The 16,750-nt window shown below is 36.9% G+C and overlaps 1 protein-coding gene across 1 annotated transcript in view; it reads left to right on the forward strand.

Moving 5' to 3' along the window:
- OSBPL11 (oxysterol binding protein like 11) overlaps positions 1-16,750 on the forward strand; it is a 95,567-nt gene that overhangs the window by 22,197 nt on the left and 56,620 nt on the right. The gene's annotated exons all lie outside the window — the stretch shown is intronic.

The raw sequence follows: 16,750 nt of genomic DNA on the forward strand, positions 1-16,750 counted from the left end.
GGAGGGTCTGGATGGTTGTTTGTTCTCCTCCTCTGTTTGCTCGGTTGTCTGGATTTTCTCTGTGTAGAAGCTGTCGAGTGTTAAAGACTTCTTTTTTTTATTATTATTCTTTCTCTTCTGAATTTCCTGTAACTGATTAGCCATCATTAGCCCAGCAGCTTCTCAGGTTTATCCTCGCTCTCTGTGTCTGTCTGAGATCTACTGACTCCTGAGGTCTGAGTTCTAGTTTTTTCCAAGGTCAAGCCCCCTGGTGGGCCCTCTTGCTTGATCCTCTGCTGGAGGTTTCTTTACAAGTCTCAGGGCGCTGCTTCCACAGTCGTATACCCGTCTGCACTGGTTCCCCACTTAGGCTTTAGTTCCTGGTTGTGTTTGCCTCCACCCACGCCTCTGCTCAGCAGGCACCCACGCCTCTGCTCGGCGGGCGCGCGCCCAGCGTCCACTCTCTGCTCCCGCGCGCTCAGATTTCGCGTGCGTTCTTGACTTAATGGGGTCCTAAGTCTTGCTGCTCTCAGGAACAGGTCCCGGAGCTGCTGATGACTCGATGGGTGCCCCAAACTTGCTCTATTTCTTTTTAGCTGGGTTCGGAGCTATAGGTGAGTGTGGAGGGGGTGGGGGTGGGGCGGTTGCTCAGCTCGCGATTGAGTGATTGAGAGCCCTTTTTAGCCTGGAGATGTCTCGATTCCACATACCTTCCACGCTGTGCCCTGTTGTGGGGTTCCTCCGTTCGTCTGGACTTGTTTTTATGTCCCCTTGAGGAGTTTTGTGTGTTTCGGTCAGGAGAGGTTAAGAGCTGCTTCTTACTCTGCCGCCATCTTAACCCAGAAGTCAAGGACAATTCTTTATAGAAATTGGTAGATTATATCAGAGTGCTATTCTACTGTTATTTCTAGTTTCATATTTCCTGATCTCTACTCAGCTTTCCTTCTAAATCCCTATTCTAGCTCTGTTTCCTACTCCAATCCTTGGGATTCATATTCCTAAGAAAGTGTTTCTAGAATGAGTCCAAATCTTTAGTTTAATCTTTGCCATCCATACCAGCTCTTTTATCCTTCAACTTTCAATTTCCATGATTACCCTAATTGTTTGCAGATTTCAGCCATCTGTGGTTCCAACAGAACTGATTGTTTTTTGCTTAATCTAAAATGTCTGTCTTAAGCAAAGAAATTCTGTATTATTGTGTATTGATTCCAAGGCAGAAGAGTGGTATGGGCTAGGCCAGTGATGGGCAAACTACTGCCCACAGGCCAGATGAGGCACCCTGAAAGGTTCTATCCAGCCAAGTGACATTATTCCTAATCTGACGAATACACTGAGTAAGATACAATACAATGAAACTTCGAAAGAGTTGCCTTAGAAACAGACTGACAGACGAGAATTTCCTTTCCTTTGGCCCCCTCTTTAAAAAGTTTGCCCATCACTGGACTAGGCAATGGGGGTTAAATAATTTGCCAAGGATCACAGAGCTTAGGAAGTATCTAAGGACAAATTTGAGCCCAGGACCTCTGTTTCTAGACCTTGTTGTTATACAGTGATCCCTTATTTATTGTGAGAGTTACTTTCTAGAGAGCTCCCCACAATAGGAGAAAATCCACGAAATAGTGGCGTTGTATTTATTTATTTATTTATTTATTTATTTATACGCACACGCACACACACACACACACACACACACACACATTAATATATATTAAGGCTTTATAAACCCTTCCCACTCTCCTATAAACCTTTTCCACACTCCTGTTAACCTTATAAACATTGAGCCAATCAGCGCCCAGGATACAGAATACAGCACTGTGGTTGGTCACCTTTTATTCCATCAGCCAATAGTGTACTGTGCACAATCTTAGGTTGGCAAATTTGTGCAAGTGGTACCTGTAGTGACAAACTGCATTCCCATTTCGTACAATATGGTATTCATCCACAAAATCTTGTGATATAGCGAAAACTCCATGATACAGAATTAGATATGTATTTTTTAAAAACCCACAATACAATGAAGCCACGATAAGTGAACCACAATATAGCAAGGGATGACTATACTTCTTATTTGAGTTAGAGAAAAAACTACATTAGTTCCCAAATCTTAAATTTCCTGTGCATAAAGCTAAGGGTTAATCCTGACATCAGGTCCTTTAAAATTAGATGCCATTGGATGGATCCATTAAAAAATATAAAGTCTAAAGTTCAAAAGGCAGCAAATTGGCTTTAGACATCTCAGAATCTATATGCATAAAAGTTGAAAAGATAGACTACAACTACTACTATTAAAATTTTCCTTCAAAAGGGTCTTAAATTCTAGACTAAATAGATTATATAGTCTAATAATTTTTCTAAACTGTCATGTCACTCCATAGGAATCCCTATCCAGTGCCCCATCATATAAGGTATAGTATGTAGGAAGCGCTGGGTAAATGTTAGTTATTATTATTACTGTGACCCTGGCCTAGGGTCATATTATTGTCATAAGCCCTGGTTTAGCTTAGCAGGGTGCAGGCTTTGACATATTTTGTCATTTTAGGCCAACATAAGTATACTCTTGGTGACAGACTATATCTGGCATTTAAGGACTAGCATAGTCAGGTACAAAGAGGTTGTTTTTCATCACTAAGCTGATACTAAGTGATGATTTTTTTTTTGACCTTGGCAACCCATGAAACAAAGGAAAATAAGAGGTATATGCATCTCCTTTTCTTTCTGCTTTAATGATGGAAAGGGATGCAAAGACTAAGTTTTTAAGCTATCCATAAACAGTAACAGTTACTTAACTATTGGTATTCTAATTGTAAGATCTTTCTCTAAGGAACAAGTTTATCATATCAACAGTAACATTATCACTATAAATGAAATTCAAAAGAACTAAGAAAGTTGCAGCTAAATGTGATAATATTCCATATTCTCTCCCTAGAGAGGGAGATGGGTAATAAAGTTGATGGAACTGCCTTTATAGTTCATCTAAGGGCAGCAAGAATTTTTATTTTTTTGGAGCATATTCTATTCCCAAAAGACTCCTATATAAATAATCACAAATTATTCAACATCCACCTGTTAAAGAGGAACATAGAGAACTTATACAAAGAACTTCATTAGGTCTTCCATATTAAATTAACACATAATTTAATACTCATTGAATTAAAAAAGATAAGTTGGAAAATATAGGTCAGGAAATGAAAGAAGCCAAAGGCCTGCAAATTGCACTAATGCCTCATACTTATATATCCTTATATATAATAAATTTTATACTTATATATAACAAAATTTTCTTCAAAAAAGAGAATTGAGGAGATTTAATGTCATATACACAATGAAATGCACATAATAAGAAAATCACTTTTTTTGATGTGAGAATTTACTAATCTAGTGTCTATAGTCATACTATTGGCTCTTCAGAGAAATGACCAAAATCAACAATAAAATAGAAGGGATAAATATGAGAAGATTAAATATATGTAAGTTAGGACTCACCCAATATCACCTATTGAAGCAAGTTCTTGATGCCAGAAAAAAATTTGGAAAGAGACAATGGGAAAAACACAGACATGGATTGACCTTATTTCATAATTGAGCCTAAGCAAGGTCCATAAGGAGCCTGCAAAAGAACAAAAACCATTTTAATTAGCAAATACTTGACCTTCTTTACCAAGTAAGAGACTACAACAATTTCTAAAGGCTCACAATTGCTGATGACCCAATGGCCAATGAAATGAATATATGATGGGTGAAAATAGTCTATACAGTATGTTGTCATTGAAGATTTGTGTAATATGCTACTAATATTGTGATATGTCTGGAATACGTCACTTTCCAAAGGATTAAAAGGGCAGTGGGCAGTGAAGGAGTTATATAGTAAATGTGAATAACCTTCAACAAATTGAAGAACTTTAAAAAAACACAAGAGTAAAATCTATCATCAGATGAAATTTGTGATAGGAAGTGAAAATGGACTGATCACCTGGCAAGGAATGACCAGTAGATAGCCTGAGTGTTCCAGTGTCCTAACCAGGAAAAAGTGAGGAAGCATCTAGTCACATGGTAGCATTATGAGACAGACAAGATTTTAGACAAATGAGCCATTTACACATATTTGTGGAAATAAGGTATAGTAAATGGGGTTATAATGGCATTTTAGGACTAGGTCTTTGCTAGTAGAAAATACAGAAGGTCTGTCTTTGAAGAGCCCAGATTTAGTAATAAATATAGATTATAGGGGGCAGCTGGGTAGCTCAGTTGATTGAGAGCCAGGCCTAGATATGGGAGGTCCTAGGTTCAAATCTGACCTCAGTCACTTCACAGCTGGGTGATCCTGTGCAAGTCACTTAACCCTCATTGCCTGGCCCTTACCACTCTTCTGCCTTGGAAGCAATACACAGTATTGATTCCAAGATGGAAGGTAATGGTTTAAAATAAACAAACAAACAAATATAGATTATACAAGAAAATAGTAGAAATTATGCAAAGCCCATTGCAATCTATAAAAATCTAGAACCTAGGAAGACATGACAAGTTGCTAGAATTAGATGTTATATCAGCCTCTACTTGAGAGAAGAATACCATAATAAAATACCTCAGAACACCCTAAAGAAGTTAACTAGTAAATTGTACTAAAACTAGATCATGATCATAGTCAAATTGTTACCCACATTTGCCCAAGCCTTTCAGCCATAAAAACCTTAACGTTTTTACAAATGTTGACATAGTATCTTCAAACTACATGAAACAAATACTTTTATAGGGACATGGTAGAGGAAATCAAAATTATGAGGGAATAGGATTGAGTACAAATTGTTCTAGTTGTCCTATCTGCTATTGGAGTTATGTTAAGGATACTCATTCATTGACCCTAAATAGGTTGAGCTTTTTACATCCTAATACTTTTATTCACGTAGAAAAGCAGTTAATTGGTCTACCCATGCAACAGTCTGTAGAGTAAGAAATATAAAAGAATATAGATTAATGACTTATCCTTGAACTGGATCTCAAAAGAGAACAAGATAATAGTTAGCATTTATGTTGTGCTTTGAGGTTTGCAAAAGCTACAAGTGTGTATGTGTGAGTCTGTGGAGAGAGATAGAGATTGGTTATTGTATGTAATCATTTTAGAACTGGGCTGTTTTGTCATGGGAAGGATTTTAGTAGTTCTTCTTTGTCACCTTTCACTTTCTGACTCACAGTTCCCACTCAGGTGGAATAGCAACCACAAGATTTGCCATTAGCTCCTCTTGCAAGCATTAACTTTCATAAGGCTCAGAGCAGCAATTTTAGTTCAGGGGTTGGCAGTATTTTCTAGAGGGCTGTTTTAGGCAACAACAACAATAACTGACATTTATATATTGCTTACTCTGCTCAAGGCACTGTGCTAAGCACTTTACAATTGTTATTTCATTTGATCCTCACAATCACTCTGGAAAGTAGTTGTTTATTATTAACCCCATTTACAGATGAGGAAACTAAGGCAACTAGGTAAAGTGACTTGCTCAGGGCCATACAATTCATAAATATATGAGGCCAGATTTGAACTCAGGACTTTACGACTTCAGCCTCAATGCCCATTGTGCCATCTCAAATTAGGATGGAAGCATTTCTTTCACACAATTTAAAGTGCCTCTGTGGAGCTGGCCTATTTAAGAAAAGTCATATAGCTTCCCCCTGGTTCAGACTTGGACTATCCAGCTGGACTTAACGTCTGTACTTTCTATTCTCCATTTAAATCTTTTTTTAAAATTCTCACAAAAAGTTATTAGCAAAAATAATTTAAAAATCTTAAAAATCTAAATGACAAATGTAACCCATGAGTTGGATGCAGTCTTTTATTTCAAGATCCTGCATATATAAAGAATTAACTTTTTTGATTCCTAGCCCCCCTCACAGAAAACAAATGTGTCCCCCAAGAATTGTTGCTAACTTCTCTTACAGATATTCACTCGCAGAAGGCTCAGTTTTATTTACAACTTACTAGACACAGAAAAGACTAGCATTTAATTCCACAGAGAGTTAAGACCCATTCAGTTTTCAAGGCCACTTTACTGCCTTTTGTAGGTACTCTTATTCTCCCAGTAGGTGGTGGTCACTTCCCCAAGATTTCTCCACTACTCTCCTTAGGATAAGCCTTTTGGCTCCAGAATGAGCAGCTTTGTTTTCTTTAGCTCAGTAATTAGCACTGCTATCCTGGGTAAACTTAGGCCCTTTGCCGACATATCTGCAGTTGTGTCACTCTCCAGCAGATGGTGATCTTTGCTTGCCTTTGCCAGGGAATCAGCCCTTGGCCAGTATACAACAAACCTCTGCTTTGCACCAGCTGTGTTTGTAACTCAAAAACATATCCAAGGCCAGAGTACCTCTGTATTTTTTTAAAACAAAACAAAAACTTTTCCTCCTGTATCTGAGTCCTATAGCACCTATATTCCTGTGTCAAAATATTCTTTGGGGTACTGTGAGACAATTCCCTTCTACCGTTTAAATGGGACTTTGTATCTTTTACTCCACACTAGTTTTCAGAGATTTGCAACTTTGTCTTTCTCTTGTATTAGCACCCCTTATTCCCTTCAGTTTTGTTATTCAAGAGCTACTGTTTCCTTACTAGTTCTCTTATCCCACCTTTCCCTGTTTTCCTTCTGGGTATCTGGGTAGGCTTATTCAGATTATCCCAGGACCACCTTAGGAAAGAGTGTCTATAGCAGTGATGGCGAACCTTTTAGAGACAGTATGCTGTGCCCTGCCCATTACCCTTTCCAGACTGAGTGCCTCATGGGCCACTCACTCCCCTTACCCCACACAGGGGAGGGAGAAAGTACTCTCATTGGGCTTCTGGGCAAAGGGGCAGGTGATATGAAAAAATGTTGTCAGGTACAGTGGAGAGGGGGAGGGGAGCAGCTCTGCCCAAGTCCCTCTGCCTTTCTAGGTATACCATCACTGTTCTAGAGGAAGGAAGAATGGAAGAGAGCTAGTTGGAGGCATCCTCCCAACACAAATAAGATACAAATGGTAAAAGGTAGATTCACTCCAAGGTGAGAAATTAGGTTATAGGATACTTGTATAATAGGGAAAAATTAGATATTATGTAGATATATATTTTAAGGTGTGGTCACCAGGAATCAATAATTCAGATTGATTCCATAATTAAAATAGACCCAAGTCAGGATGGGTTTTATGGTAGTTTATTTACAAATTTGGGAAGGTAGAAGGTAGGGAAATAGAGAGAGAGGCTGGTCCGGACAGGCAGAGGCCCAGACTGAGAGAGGGTTAAAAGGCTAATTAAACTAGGCTACTAGTCACAAGGCCTTAGCAAGTAGAGAGGCAAGGAAGCCTGCTTGAGGCAGAGATTCTGGAAATGCCAACTAGGCCCAAGGAAGTCAGCCTAACTTACCCACGTGACAATTCAGAGGGGAAGCTGCCTGAGGCCTCAGCAGAGATCCTTCAGCACCAAGTTCAAAGCCCAAACTCCCTCTACAAGAAGTTACCATCATACTTGAAGAGATAGTATCTTTCATCACTTCCTGGGGGTCCACCTCTAATTCAAGTGGACCAATGGCAGCCTCAACACTGTTTTGGACGGCCCAAAGGGCAGTCCCTTGTTCTTGATTTGTTTCTTATTGTCACGTGTGGGTAACTCATCTCCCCACCCCACTAAGGGAGGTGGGGATGACATTATCTCTGGCGGCTAGAGTTTTAACTATGAATGGGCTTGAGCTAATTTCCATTTACACACTTGGTCATAGCCTATAAAAGGTAGCTCCATTTTTATCTTGATTGCATATCTTTGAGAAATTCAGACTGTCTGGCCAGAAGGTTGGGCATTATATACCTACCTGATTTGAGAAGATAAATACCATCTAGTAAACTTGTTGCAAGGTTCAACTGATTTTTTGTTCTTCTCTGTCTTATGGAATCATAGACGTAACTTTAGGGCTAGAGGTCATTGTACCCCCCCCCCCCCCAATTTTACATATAAAAAAATCCAAGGCCCAGAGATGTTATCTGACTTGCACAGCGTAACATAGGACAAGGCTGTGGTGGAATTCTTCCCTGTCTCCACTTCATGTTAGCTTCATAAAAAATCCATAGCAAACAAACAATTCCTCTCATAGCTTGCCTGAGGTTGTTTGTAGGTAGTGCAAAAAAATGAATACAAAGGAAAACAACACACAAGAGAAAAAGATAATTGATGAAACAAAATCCTAGAGAATTCAGAGTACATTGGGCCTTCAGGAAGGATACCTTTTCCTTGTAGAAGAGAAAAGTAGGATAAGACGGGTGAAGATATAAAGAAACTTTAAAGTAAAGAGAAGGAAAATTGAGGTAATGATGCCTGCAACTCTCAGTATAGAGGGACGTGAAATTATTTACTCAAAAACAAAAGAAAGGCACAAGATTTTGAGTAGACTATGTGAGGAGGGTGATAGGAAATAAAAAGAGAAGTGACAATTGCCATTTTTGTTTGTGTGTACACACAGGCATTGTCTTAATTTTTTTTTTCCTTAGAGTATTATGTTTGTAACCTAATCTTCCCTTTCCCCAGTTCATTCTGGTACATACTCTCAAACTTAATGACCTTATTTTTCTATTTTTGTTGATTAAACTAAAATCCCATGCCTTACCTTATTGGACCAATGTGAAGAGCTTCCATGTCCTGTCTCTGCCCTACTTTCTTTTCATCTTAATTTCTTGCTTCTTTTTTAAACATTTCCATTTTCTTCTAAATACTTGCTAGATTGATTGGAATCATTCCAGGATCCAGGGATCCAGGAACCTTGATAGTAGTGTAAAAATAGCTTTTATTTGTGCTTTTAAAAACACTTTCTAATAACTGTACTCCTTGCTGAATGCTTCCAGAATCCTTCCTTGTAACAGAGGAATAAAATAGTTAAACGAAACATTACCAATGACCTTGCCTGTCTATTCCTAGTTTCAAACCTACAAATTAACTAAAATGTATTTCTTTAGCTCTTATTTCTATACCAAGCAGTGAGTATACAAATAGAAAACTAATACAGATTCTGTTTTTAAGGTGTTCACCTTTTTTTTCTGGTTTTCTATATTTTCTTTTTCTTATATCTCCATGATATCTTATGTATCCCTTCTCCTTACCTTCCCAGAGGGGAAACAGATATTTTTAGAGAAAGAAAAAAGTCAACAGAATTGATAGATACTTTGAAAAGTGCAAAAAATATATGCTTTGTGTTATAATATCTATGGACTTCTCTCCTCCATTGGGAAGATATCTTCTCATGACTTTTCATTCAAGTCCTAGTTCTTTATAATTTTGTTAAAGTTACTTTGGGGGTGGTGTTCTTTCTATATACATTGTTGTAGTTACTATATTAATTGTTTTCTTGGCTCTGCTCACTTCATTCAGCATCAGTTCATATAGATTTTTCCATGCACCTCTGGAATTGTCCCACACATTTCTTGCAGGACAGTAATATTCCATTACATTCATGAACAACAATTTGCTATGCCATTTGCCAATTGATAGGCTTCTGAATTGTTTCTAGTTCTTAGCTATCACCAAAAAGTGCTGCTATAAATATTTTGGAGTATATGGGTGATTTAATTCCAATTGATGCTTCCTAGGGATATGGATATGTGTGTGTGTGTGTGTGTGTGTGTGTGTGTGTGCTTAGTATGGATTCTCTGGTTCAAAAGAGACATTTTAGTCTCTTTATTTGCATGATCCCAAATTGCTTTCCAAAAGAGTTGTATAATTTCACAGCCCCATCAACAATGTATTGGTGTTTCTATCTCTGCAACCTTTCCAACACTGAGTATTGCCAACAAAGACACAATTAATAGTCAGTTAATAGTGTCAGCAAAGTTGTACGCTACAAAATAAATCCTCAAAGATCCATAGCATTTCTTTATTATAATAACAAAACACAAGAAGCAATAATAGAAAGGATAGTCTCATTCCAGGTAACTATAAAATGCATAAAATAGCTGGAGATCAACCTTCCAAAGCAGACAAAAGACTTGTATAGATTCAATTACAAAATATTCCTTAAAGAAACAAAGGACAACCTAAATAATTGGAGGAATATTCAGTGCTTATGACTAGGTCTTATCAATATAAAAATGATAATGCTGCTAAAGTTAATTTATACTGCTCTATCAATCAAATTACTAAGAGGATAATTTACAGAACTTGATAAAGATAATAAGTCATTTGGAAAAACCAAAGATCTAGCTTATTGAGAAAAGAAGTAAGGATGAAGGAAGATAGCACCTCCATTTCTCAAACTACATTATAAAAAAGCAGTAACCAAAACCATCTGGTATTGACTAAAGAATAAAGAAATAGATCGATGAAATAGAGGAGGTCAAGAAACAATAGAAATGACTAACCCAGTGTTTGATTAAGTGGAAAACATAAATTCCTAGGGAAAAATTCTCTATTTGTCAGAAATTGCTGGGAAGTCAGGAAAGCAGTCTGTCAAAAATTAGAATGACCTACACCTTACACTTCACTCTCTAAATGGATACATGACCTGAATGTTAAAAGATCATACTATTAAAAAGCTAGAGGAAAAATAAACTGTATGCCTCTTACAACTATAGGTAGAAGATATGTTTAAAAAAACAACAACAAAATTCTTGCTTTCCATCTTAGAATCAATGCTGTGTATTGGTTCCAAGGCAGAAGAGAATAAAGGTTAGGTAATGGGTTTTAGTGACTTGCCCAGGATCACACATGGCTAGGAAGTGTTTGAGGCCAGATTTAAACTCGGGATCTCCCATCTCTCGGCCTGGTTCTCAATACACTGAACCACCTAGCTGCTCCCAGAGAGATATTCTTTTTAAAATTTTTTCCACTTACATGTAGAAACAATTTTTAACATAAACTGGAAATTTCTAACTCAGGTAGTACAAGGCAGCTTTCCTGGAAAGCTGTTCATCAGTTGACTGAGTTTTTGATTTTGTGCTAGGCTGCAAGTTTTGCCAAAGTATCCAAATATTGCCTCGGTCAATTGCTTAGCAAGTATTCATATCTAGTATTGAGCACAGGAGGTGTTATCTGTTTGGGGAGCCAGGGATGTGGAGAAATGTTTTCTGTCCATATCTGTTGTGTCATTTCCTCCCCCAATTTGGTAACAAACATAGATATTTTATTGTGGGAAAAATAACATTTACCTTTAAGAAGGAATAAGATGTTTGATGATTCAACTAGTAGTCACTATCCTAAATGCTTATTTTAATAACTATTTCAATAAAATTGTTCCTCCTCCCTCCCAAAAAAATTTGCTATCTGACATTTTGAGATACAGATTTCCCCTTCTCCTTCCCTGAGGCAGTAAATAGTTTGATATAGATTATCCTGGATCTGTCATGTGATACATATTTCTATGTTTCTCATACCATGAAAGAAGACACATAAGTAATGTATACAATAAAAAAAACTCATGAAGGAAATAAAGTGAAAAATGGCATGCTTTGATCAGTAGTCAAGACTCCATTAGTTCCTTCTTCGGCTGTGGATAGCATTTTTCATCATGAATCCCTTGTGGTTATCTTGGAACTTTGCTTTACTGATAATAGTTTACTCCTTTATAGTTGATATTGGTATTTCTGTTACTGTATTCAATGTTTTCTTGGTTCTGCTTATTTTACTTTGCATCATATATAAGTCTTTTCAGGTTTTCCTGAACTCCTTCTGTTTTTCATTTCTTATGGCATGATAGTATTCCATTACAACCATATGCTACAGCTTCTTCAGCCACTCCCCAATTGATGGATATCTCCTTAGTTTCCAATTCTTTGCCTCTATAAAAAAGCAGCTAAAAATATTTTTGCACAAGTAGATTCTTTTTGCCTATTTCCCTGGATCAAAGGGTATGGATAATTTTATGACCCTTTGGGTATGGTTCCGTATTGCTCTCCATAATGATTGTACCAATTCAAAGTTCCACCAACAGCATTAGTGTCCCAATTTTCCCACATCCCCTGCTACATTTATCATTTTCCCTTTTTTTGTTGTATTAGCCAATCTGATAGGTGTGAGAGGTGGTATCTTAGAGTTGTTTTAATTTGTATTTCTCTAATCCAGTGATGGGCAAACTTTTTAAAGAGGGGGCCAAAGGAAAGGAAATGCTCCTCTGTCAGTCTGTTTCTAAGGCAGCTCTTTGGAAGTTTCATTGTATTGTATCCTACTCATTGTATTCGTCAGATTAGGAATAATGTCGCATGGCCAGATAGAACATTTCAGTGCCGCCCCCGCCCCGCATCTAGCTGGCAGGCCATAGTTTGTCCATCACTGCTCTAATCAATAGTGATTTGGAACATTTTTTCATGACTAGAGGTAGTTTTAATTTCTTCTTCTAAGAAATGCCTGTTCATATCCTTTGACTACTTATCAATTGGGGAATTTCTTGTATTGTAAATTTGACTTCTCTATATATTCGAGAAATGAGGCTTTGTCAGAAACACTTGCTATATAATTTTTTCCCAATTTATTGTTTACCTTCTAATCTTGGTTGCATTAGTTATGTTTGTATAAACCTTTTGATTTAAGATAATAAAATTATCTTTCATTTTTCATAATAATTCATAATTTCTCTCTTCTTTGGTCATAAATTCTTATGATAAAGAATGCTATTTACCTCCAAAGGAAAAAACTGTTGGAATTGGAATGCAGATCAAAGCAAAGGATAGAATGATAGGTATACCAATACATTGCTGGAGCTCACACTCTCAGTGAGTTCACTGCCTCTAGCCAGAGAAGGAGGGGGAGGTTCTACATCCTTTATTTTCAGTTTAATGAATTCAAAGTTGGTCACTGCATAGTCAGAGAGGCCTGATGTCTTTTAGAAGTGTTTTGCTTTATGTTATTATAGTCATAGTGTAAATAGTTTTTCTAATTCTGCTCACTTTACTAAGGTTTTAAAAAGTTTTCCAAAGTTCCCTGAATTCTTTTGTCTTTTCTTATGGCACTGCAGTATTCTGTTGTATTCATGTCATTAATCAGCTATTCCTCAGTCTGTAGGCACTCATTTTATATCCAGTTCTTTCCTGCTATACAAAAGAGCTGCTATAAAGATTTTTGTACCTAGGGGGGAACCTTTCCTTACATTTTTCACCTCCTTGAGAGAAATACTCAGGGCACAATTTATTGACTTTTCTAGTATTATGCCAAATCACTTTTTAGAAGAATCAGATCAGTTCACAGTTTCAGAAACAGTTTATTAGTGTATTTGTCTTCTCATAGCCCCATAACATTTAGAATTTTGTCAAATTTGCTAAACCATGTGTGGAAAATGAAACCTTGGAATTGTATTAATATTTCTTATATTTAGAATGTTCATTCATATGGATGTTTTATATGGCCATTTATAGCTTGTATTTCTTTTTTGAAGACTATTTGGGAACCTTTTACATCATTTGTTTTTTCTTGAATGTCAAAAAGTTTCTTATATAATGAAATAAGGATTCACTTTCTGAAAAATCTCCTAAAATAATAATTTACTAGTTTTTGTTGTTTTCTAGGTCTTTAACATAACATAAATTTCTTGATTTTTTAAAATATTCTTTGAGAGGTGAGAATCGCTTCTCTCCATAGCATTTGAAAAGTATAGTTATAACATAAATTATAATAATAATTATTTATTTGTCATTTTGCCTTTAAAAGTATCCCCCAATTTTTTGAATTAGTAGGGACCTAGTAGAGGGGAAAGGAGAGAAAGAGAGAAAGGGCAAGGGAGGAGAGAGGGAGAGAATCCTTTGCCTTTTCCCTTGTCCTTCTTACCAAGGAGGGAGTGAGTGAAATGTCCCATTTTAACTTAAGCTTTCCTTCCGGTGTGGATTATATATCCTCTATATTTTTAGCCCTACTGCAGCCCAAATAGACTCTTGAAAGTTCCAAATAAAGGTCACCCCCTGTATTGCATTTTTCTAGGCAAAGACTTATGATAGAATTACACTCAGGCTGTTTAATAGTTCCCCTGGCTACCCCCAAATAGATCAGGTACAGGATTTTTTTTAAAACTTGCTTCTTTACAGTAGTTTCTAGAACTCTCAGATAAAAGGGAGAAAAATACCCAGGAAGTTTTCTAAAGTGGTATATCTATAAATCCTAACCATATTCATCTTTTTGGCAAATATTTTTGTGTGTCCCTAGTTAGGTGTGTAGGAGCAGTGATAAGGCATAGTGGATAAATGTGTTGGATCTAGATCTGAAATTAGGAAGACTCATTATCCTGAATTCAAACCTGGCCTCAGATACTGTATGATCCTGGGCAAGTCCCTTAACTCTGTTTGTCTCAATTTCTTCATCTTTAAAGTGATTTGGAGAAAGAAATGGCAAACTACTCCAGTCTCTCTGCCACAAAAACCCCAAATGGAGTCATGGAGCCTGAAACTGAGTTGCTTCTGACTGAAACAACTGAAAACAACTGAAGTATGACTGAAAACAACAAAAATATGTGTAAGGCACGTGGAGGATACAATGAATGGATATAGTTTTTACCTCCAAGGAACTTAATAGTCTGTTGGAGAAATTAACATATGAACATATAACTGGAATACAAGTTGGAAAATGAAATTTTAATAAAATATGTGAAACTTTATGAAGTTCAGAGAAAGGAAAGATTACTTCCAAGTGAGAGAAACTCAAGATTCATGGAAGAGACATGATATATACCTGATCATGAAGCAAGAATATGAATTAGGCAATGTTGGTACTCCCTGTTCGATTTTAGTTGAGACTTAAAGGATGTCAGGGAGGTCAGTTGTTAGGTGCAGAAGAGAAAAAGAGAGCTCATTCCTGGCCTGGGGAACAGTCTGAGAAAATACCCGGAACTGAACTATTGAGTGTCTTGTTTGGGGAACAGCAAGGGATCTGGTGTAAGGCATAAGAAGGTTAGAAAGGTTTGAGGGGGTTAGATTATGAAACACTTTGATGCCAAACAGAGCACTTGTATTTGGTCCTGGAAGCAATAGAGTGCCACAAGGGTTTATTGATCAGATTTGCACAGACTTTATCAGACCATATTTTAGGAAAATCACTTCTTTAACTGACTAGAGGATGGGTTGGAATAGGGCAGCACTGGTGAAGACAATGGTATACATGGGGAACTGCTCCATTCCCCCACTTCGTAGTGCCTGAGGACATTTTTTACTCACCCTACCCCTCTGTCCAGCTGCTCCAAAGCAACACTGGACACTCAAACTTGGAAAAGGTTTGCCAGTGATGGAATAGGGAGAGGCATTAGGCAGGTAGGCACATCACCATCTATTGCAATAATGCAGGTGTGAGGGGATGAGGGGCCTGTATTAGAGTGGTGGTAGTGTCAGAGGATGCTATAATGAATGAAAAGATGGGTCATTCCTACTTAATTTATAACTAGAACTCTTACCATAGAATCTCTTTGAATAGCTGTGTATTTCCTTTATAATGTATTCAGGAGAAAAATTGTTCTCTTTTTTTAAATTTTTTTTTGTTTTGAAGAGAAATTGTTCTTTGAGAGAGCATGGGGTTGAATACCAACAGCTACTTACTAAGTGATTTGGGGAAAATTTGTTTTTCTCTTTGGGTCTCATGTTGTTTTTTTTTTTCATTTACAAAATTAAGGTGTTATATTAGATGATCTCTAAAGTCTCTTCTTGGTCTAAATATGATTATATCTAATTCCCTTCCCTTCCCTAGAGAGCCCTTTCATGTAACAATGATTTTAAAAGTAACTGAGGGGGAAAGTCAACTTGGCAAAACCAACTAATACATTGACCATATCTGATAATACATACAGTTTTCCATATCCATAATATTCCATATCCATATCCCATCTTTATATTGAAGGGAGGGAGGTGAATTTTTTCAACTCTTCCTGAGAATTGATTATAACTATACAGCATTCCGTTTTGTTTTATTACTCTTTGTATTTATGTTGTAGCTTACTTTTTATGTGTATACATCTGTTTATATGTATATGTGTATATATGTATACACACACATCTGTGTATATTTTTCCTGGTTCTGTCCCCAATTGGTTGATAAATCAATCAGTAAGTAAGATGGACATCTATTCTTTGCAGTTCTCTGTCACTGCAAACATGTTGCTTTGTTGGTATTTATGAGAGCCTCATTAGAGATGCAAGATGATAGTGAATAGAGTACTGGGCCTGGAATTAGGAAGACCTGAGTTCAGATATGGTCTCTGACACTCACTAGTGGTGTGACCTTGGGGAAAAGTGTGCTCTTTCCCTGGCCTCTCTAACATTGACTATTCCTCAGTCTTTTGCCATTTTATTTGCTGAGTTTGAGCAATGCCTCAAAAGTCATTTTGATTCGCATTTATTAATGATTTGGAGCAAACTTTCATATTTCTTTTAAGTTTCCAGTTCTTTTGAGAACCATCATTCATAATCTTTTGACCATATACCCAGGAGAATTATTTTTTTAATTAATAATAAATTTCCACATAACTTTTTTCTGAAGTTATATGATTCATATTGTCTTCTACCTTCTCTTCCTCCTTCTGGAGCTGACAAGCAATTCAATCTGGGTAATACATATTACCATGCAAAACATATTTCCATATTATTCATTTTTGTAAGTGAATAATCTTATAAAACCCAAATCTTTCCTATTAATTGCTATTAAAATAAAAAAATTTAATTTCCAGGGGGCTGAGTAATATTTTTTCTGGAAAGGGGGCGGTAGGCCAAAAAAGTTTGGGAACCAATGCTCTAGAGGGAGATAGCATTCTTTTTCATAAGTCCTTCAGAATTGTCCTGAATCATTGTATAGCTGTTAGTAGCAAAATCTGTC

Source organism: Gracilinanus agilis, chromosome 3 (assembly GCF_016433145.1).
Source record: "Gracilinanus agilis isolate LMUSP501 chromosome 3, AgileGrace, whole genome shotgun sequence".
Classification (NCBI taxonomy): Eukaryota; Metazoa; Chordata; class Mammalia; order Didelphimorphia; family Didelphidae; genus Gracilinanus; species Gracilinanus agilis.